The sequence below is a fragment of the Hyperolius riggenbachi genome, chromosome 2 (assembly GCF_040937935.1).
Source record: "Hyperolius riggenbachi isolate aHypRig1 chromosome 2, aHypRig1.pri, whole genome shotgun sequence".
NCBI lineage: Eukaryota > Metazoa > Chordata > Amphibia > Anura > Hyperoliidae > Hyperolius > Hyperolius riggenbachi.
The window spans coordinates 525041680-525047700 of record NC_090647.1 but is presented as its reverse complement, the minus strand read 5'-3'; the positions used below and the strand labels follow the sequence as shown (position 1 = coordinate 525047700).

Genomic DNA, 6021 nt, shown 5'->3' with positions numbered 1-6021 from the left:
CGCCGCCCCCCCAAAAAAAATAGGCAGTTCCTAAAAGTGCACCTTTCCACAGGCAATGGAGGAAGCCATTTTGCTGGGCTGTTATTCAGAAATACTGGTCTGTTAGGAGCTGGCTGACTGCAGTATGAAATGAGGAGAGATTTAGGCACAGAGTAATTTCCTCCAGTGTAGAACGGGCAGAGATTGCTTGAAGTGCACCTGTCACTTGTGCAGGGGTGGGGAGGGCAAGTAGACACTTATCTTAGCAGTAAAAATTGTACTTTCATATTTATTAACTTACTAATAATATATTAAATACTTATTACAATAACAAACATAGTGTTTTTCTCAAGAAGTATGGAGATTAAAGTATACCTGAGATAAAGAAAAAAAATATACATACCTGGGGCTTCCTCCAGCCCCCTTCAGGCTAATCGTTCCCTCACCATCGTCCTCTGCCGCCTGGATCTTCCGCTACAGGTCCTGGTAATTTGGCCAGTCCCCCCATGAAAAGATGGGATGGCCCAAAACCGGTTCTGTCAGATTTTAACTGCCTACTTTTTCATGATAGTGGTACATTAAGGCCCCATTTCCACAGGGATATTACCTCTTGCGTGCAGATCAAAAACAGAAGTTGGAGGAGCACTCATCCATAGGAAGGAACTGTTGTGTGCCCAAGCCTTGGATCCCTGTATCCTCAGAATCCTCAGTAGTCAAATGTAGAAAGGAGGCTGGCACCACCAGAAGTAGAAAAGTAAAAATTAGCTCTTTATTGATCAGTCATAAAATGACAGCATGGTCAAAAATAAGGCTTTGGCGGCAAAGCCTTATTTTTGACCATGCTGTCATTTTATGACTGATCAATAAAGAGCTAATTTTTACTTTTCTACTTCTGGTGGTGCCAGCCTCCTTTCTACATTTGACCTCTTGCGTGCATTATTTTTTTTTTCTTTTTTTTCACATGAAAATGTTCCTATTCCTCTAGCGTAACTGACTATCTGCATGGTACAAAAAAAGGACCACAAAAACCGCCAATGGAAACTATTCCATTCAAGTTGCATTTGATGCAGTACTAATGTGAAGTTTCGCAATGAGAGTTCACGCTCACTGGAAATGGGCCTTAAATGGAACCTAAACTGAGAAGGATATGAATTTTTCCTTTTAAAATAATACCAGTTGCCTGGCTGTCCGGCTGATCCTGTGTCTCTAATACTTTTAGCCACAGCCCCTCAACAAGCATGCAGATCAGGTGCTCTGACTGAAGTCAGACTGGATTAGCTGCATGCTTGTTTCAGGTGTGTGATTCAGCCACTACTGCAGCTAAAGAGATCAGAAGGGCTGCCAGGCAACTGGTATTATTTTAAAAGGAAAAATCCATATCCTTCCCAGTTAAGGTTCCCGTTAAAGGAGAACTCCACAAAGTGTAGATGAATGAGGCATTCACAAAAAATAACTCTCCTTGAGAGTTTACTTTGAAGTGTGTTGCTACCTTTGGTGAAAAATTCACAGGGTCCCCTCAGAGGCCTCCATTATAGTAGTAGAGATATTATCTCCTCAGCTGCCTTCCTCACACACTAATTACCGTGTGGCCAGGCACGTGTACAGCAGTTCAGTACCTCCAGCAGCAGTTTGGGTGTTTATTACATCCATATAGATTACACACACCTAATTACACAGCAGATGGACAGGTATCCAGGCACTCCGTAGGCCGCATGCATTCATTTTTCGGGAAGGTGATGCAGAGGGAACATCTTTACGATTTTGAAGGAAGATGTTTTTAAAGCGAACCTGAACTCTTGCACAGGAGAAGGGAAACACAGAGAAATCTGTGTGCGTTTAAAGAGAAGATCTTGTCTGATTCTCCCTTCTCAGCAAGTAATGAGCTAGTGTAATTTGAGCTGCCTGCTCTCTGCCAACTGTGCTAAGTTCTGAGCTAATATGTAAACACCTGAGGTTAACCCTTTCTGTGCTCCCAGCAAACCAGAAAGCAACCACTCTGCAGAATATCAGTAGGAGTTCTAAGCTGTAACAAGGAAATGTTTTTCTGTAAAGTTTATGACGTTGCTGCTTCTTTGTTAGAGCAGAAATTTCTATCTGTAAATTTTCTACCAAAGGTTGTAAAACACTAAGTGGAACCAAAGTTTCCCAACAAAACTAACACCGCAAAGAGACCCTCTCTATTCTGTGTCAAAAAGCCAATAGCATTGATGTTTGAATTCAGCATATTGAATTCAGAACACACAAATACTGCCAACCGCCACGCTTCAGCACCATTTCAGTACTTCACTGCTTCCTCCTTCTCAAGCCAGGAGGAGGAAGTATCGGAGTTACACGAAACACATTGTGAAGTGCGAGTAGTGTCCTCCCCCTGACCCTGCCTGCTTGTTCCTTACTTTAGCAATACTGGAGCATGGTGATCGGCAGTGCTCATGTATTCTGAATTCATTATGTCAAATTTAAACACCAACATTAAAAGCCAATATATTTTTTTTTTACTTGCAGCACAATAGATTTTTTTCTTTTGGAAAAAGTTGTAGGAAAAGTTGTGCTTGTTGTCTAGTTTGCAGTCTTTGGTAGCCAGGATTGGACAAGGATGGGGGAGGGGCTTCCAGTGCAGGAAGTACACAGGAGAGTGAAGCCATAGTGTGTTGTCTACTCTTACACCAGCATTATGGCCAGCTCACACTAGCGGGGGTGCCAAGTAGTGCACACTGCTACGTAAAGCTTTCATACCGCCACTGGCCAGGCTTTCCTATAGAATAAGCACACCTATTCTAAAGCTGAACTGTGGACAGATGCAAATCTCTTACCCTTCATCTGATAACCTAGATTGTTTTAATGACTTTAGAAAAGTCTTAATTTAAAGAGTAACTTAATTAGAAAAACAAGAACAGTTTAACTTACCTGGGGCTTCTTGCAGCCCCCCTGCAGTCATCCTGTGCCCGCGCCATCGTTCCGTAACCCTTCCAGCCAGCAGTGGCGACCCCCTCAAAGCTGGTCGGTCGCAGGCAGTTGCTGGCTACTGTGCATGCACAGCCCCCGAGCTGCACACGCCCCGATTGTGCTGCTGTTGCTGGGAGTGTTCTGCGCATGCTCAGTAGAAATGAAAAGGCGCGTGGCTGGCCAGCTTTGCACAGGTCGCCACTGCTGGCTGGAGGGTTGTGGAAGGCGGTGCATGCCCAGGATGTCTGGAGGGGGTTGCAAGAAGCTCCAGGTAAGTTAAACTGCATTTTTTTACTTAAGATTTCCAATATTTTCTATTGCATTGAACTTTCCTACAAATTCTGGAAAAAAGGCAGCTTCTGCCCTTCCCAAGCCACCCTCTTTACAGCATGAAATGACAGGTGCACTTTGGAAGTTTAACGAAAATAAATATTATTCCTTGGCAATGGAGATTGTGGCGGATAGGAGTCTCCTCCAGTTACAGTATCCTCTCATAAAACAGGAGGTAGGCCTGGGCATTGAGGACTTTAGTGACTGGCACGGCTTGTACATGGCTGTCGCTGATGTAGAACCAGTGGCCCTTCATAGGCTCTGAACTCGGTGCTGCAAAGACAGAAAACGTGAATTAATGTGAGTACTGATGGAGTGATGGGAGAGTACATGGAGCTATCCCTGAACTTGTCTCACCCTCGGGAAGCGCTCCCCGCAGCAGAAGGTCACACAGACGAGGGTTCGGAACTCGTGACTTCACGTAGGTGGTGTAGTGTCCAGAGCGCATGGTGCCGCTGTGCTCAATCACACCATATAAGGAGTATAGCAAGCTGGACTCTCCATCACAGATGTTCTGCAAGAAGAACAAGGGCAAGGATTATCCTGTAAAACTGAACTCTATCTGACCTACTGGGCTTGTTCTTCTACAGGGAAATGACACTTTCAAAAATGTCTGCAGTTCAGTTCTATATATTACAGGGTTAAAAAGTACCACAGGTCAAAATGATAGAGCCTGTCATGATAGAGATGGAGTTAAATACTTACCTGTTCTGGCACCATCCCCCCAGGCAGGTGGCTGATTTGCCCCTCTCAGAGATGTGGCCCTGGTCATTTTCTTTCACAATTGCTGTAGAGTCTCCGGCCACTCCCATCTGCATTATTGCGGCCTGACCCAGCTTGGCAGCCACTGCCTGACTGGTAGCTGCTGAGCTGGGGGTGGGCTGCAGCAACGCAAGCGGAGGTGTCCCTAGAGCTTTGGCAGTCTGCAAAAACATGGCCGCGACTGCGTTCCCGTGGAGGAGGGTGGAGAGTCACCTGTGACCTGATGACGTTGGATTAGGTAATTATTTAAACCTGAGAACCCCCCGATGCACCATCATTAACACAGAGCCAAGTCATGACTGGCTCTGTCATTTTTAATTGCAATATGGCAATCCAAACTCAGTTCACACCCACTGGCCTGCCACTCCGCTCATCCCTTCCAGAGGCACCTACAGCAGAGGAGTACATATTATTGTCATGTTGCATCAGCTGGGTGCCGAGATAAGCCACTATGAGTAAAATATTGGCTAACCAATTCTAACCTTAATCCTCCCGTTAAGGTGGCTAACCTTAAATACCCCCCTTCCCCCCGGTAGTACCTAGCCTAAGCCCCCTCACCTAATGCCTAACCTTAACCCCTCTAAAAAGGTGCCTAAGACTAATTGGTTTTGGGCGCCAAAAGTACCGATAGTGGTATAGCCATTAAATTCTTTTTTTTTTTAACCATTAAATTCTATAGTTACATAGTTATTTTGGTTGAAAAAAAAGACCAGCTGGGCACCCGATTGCAGATATTTCAGTCCTGGAGCCGAATTGATCCGATTCGCAGGACAGGGCTTGAGGGTAATCTTGGCTCCAACTGGAGGGTGGTGGACCAAGGTAATTCGTGAACGGATAAAACACAAGGGAGACAAAAACCAGGAGCCAATATTGCAATCTGCAAACACCAGGATATATGAGGTTAAGAGAGTAACTCACAAATTTCTGGTTGTGATGAAACTGCAAGCACTAATTAGGCTTACATATGAATTACCAAACCCACTCAAGCTTGCGAGAGTCCTCAGAGGTGGCACTCCTGGTTAGGTAGGTCGTCCTGAGGGCTAAAGCTACGCTAAAAGCTACTACAGCTACACTAAAAATGCAACATACCAACATAGGTGTAGACAATAGTAATTGGTGGATGGAGGAAACCAAAAACATAACATTATTAAAAAACAGTTAAAAAAAGAAAAGGAGAGGTATAGTTGACCACTCCCGTAGATTTCAAAATAGCCAATATGACTTGATATAAACTCAAGACTTTAATTCTCACTGTGTGTAATAAACTCTTGAACTGAAATTGAGTCATATTGGCTACTTTTTAAATCTACAGGGGAGGTAAGCCAACTAAACCTCTCCCTTTTAAATGGTTTTTAATCATTTTATATATTTTTGGAAGAAGCATCCACTGTTTGACTCCTCACATTGATCTGGTATGTCCACAACTGTGTATTGATGTTGGAAGGACTAATCATGTATGCAAACTGTGGCCGTTTACTTCTACTACTGCACAATACTGATCCTGTGTTTCCCCCTTGCCACTTTGAGTGTGCCTGGTATGAAGGACAAGTGGATTGTTCCCTCTTTCTCATGCTAATTAGTGTAATTTGAAGTTGATGACAAGTGGTGTTGAAGGTCCCCTCACATTTATTAATGGCAGTTCCAATTGGAACCAGTTATTTTACTAAAGGACCTTAACGGCTACTTACCTTACACTTTGCTGTACAGAAGGGAGCCAAGTCTATCACTTCTGGGAACTTTATGTGCTTATTGATCTTGTGAAGACTGAAACCATTCTACAAATGAAAGGAAATAAATCTTAGCAATAAAGCAACTGAACGTGGGCACTTCAATATGCGGCACCTGCAGTCTGCCTATAAAAAAAAAAGATGGCAGAGCACATTACAGACGGGGTAAACGGAACTCAAAATGGGAATTGGTTAGCAGTGGGGTACCACAAGGGTCAGGACTCGGTCCAATTCTTTTTAATGTATTGTTGAATGATTCAATAAACTAAATACAGAGCCA

The 6021-nt window shown here is 43.9% G+C and overlaps 1 pseudogene; it reads right to left on the bottom strand.

Annotated features, from left to right (window-relative positions):
- Nucleotides 1–3329: 3329 nt before the first annotated feature.
- LOC137545267 (ubiquitin carboxyl-terminal hydrolase 16-like) overlaps nucleotides 3330–6021 on the bottom strand; it is a 47452-nt pseudogene continuing 44760 nt past the window's right edge.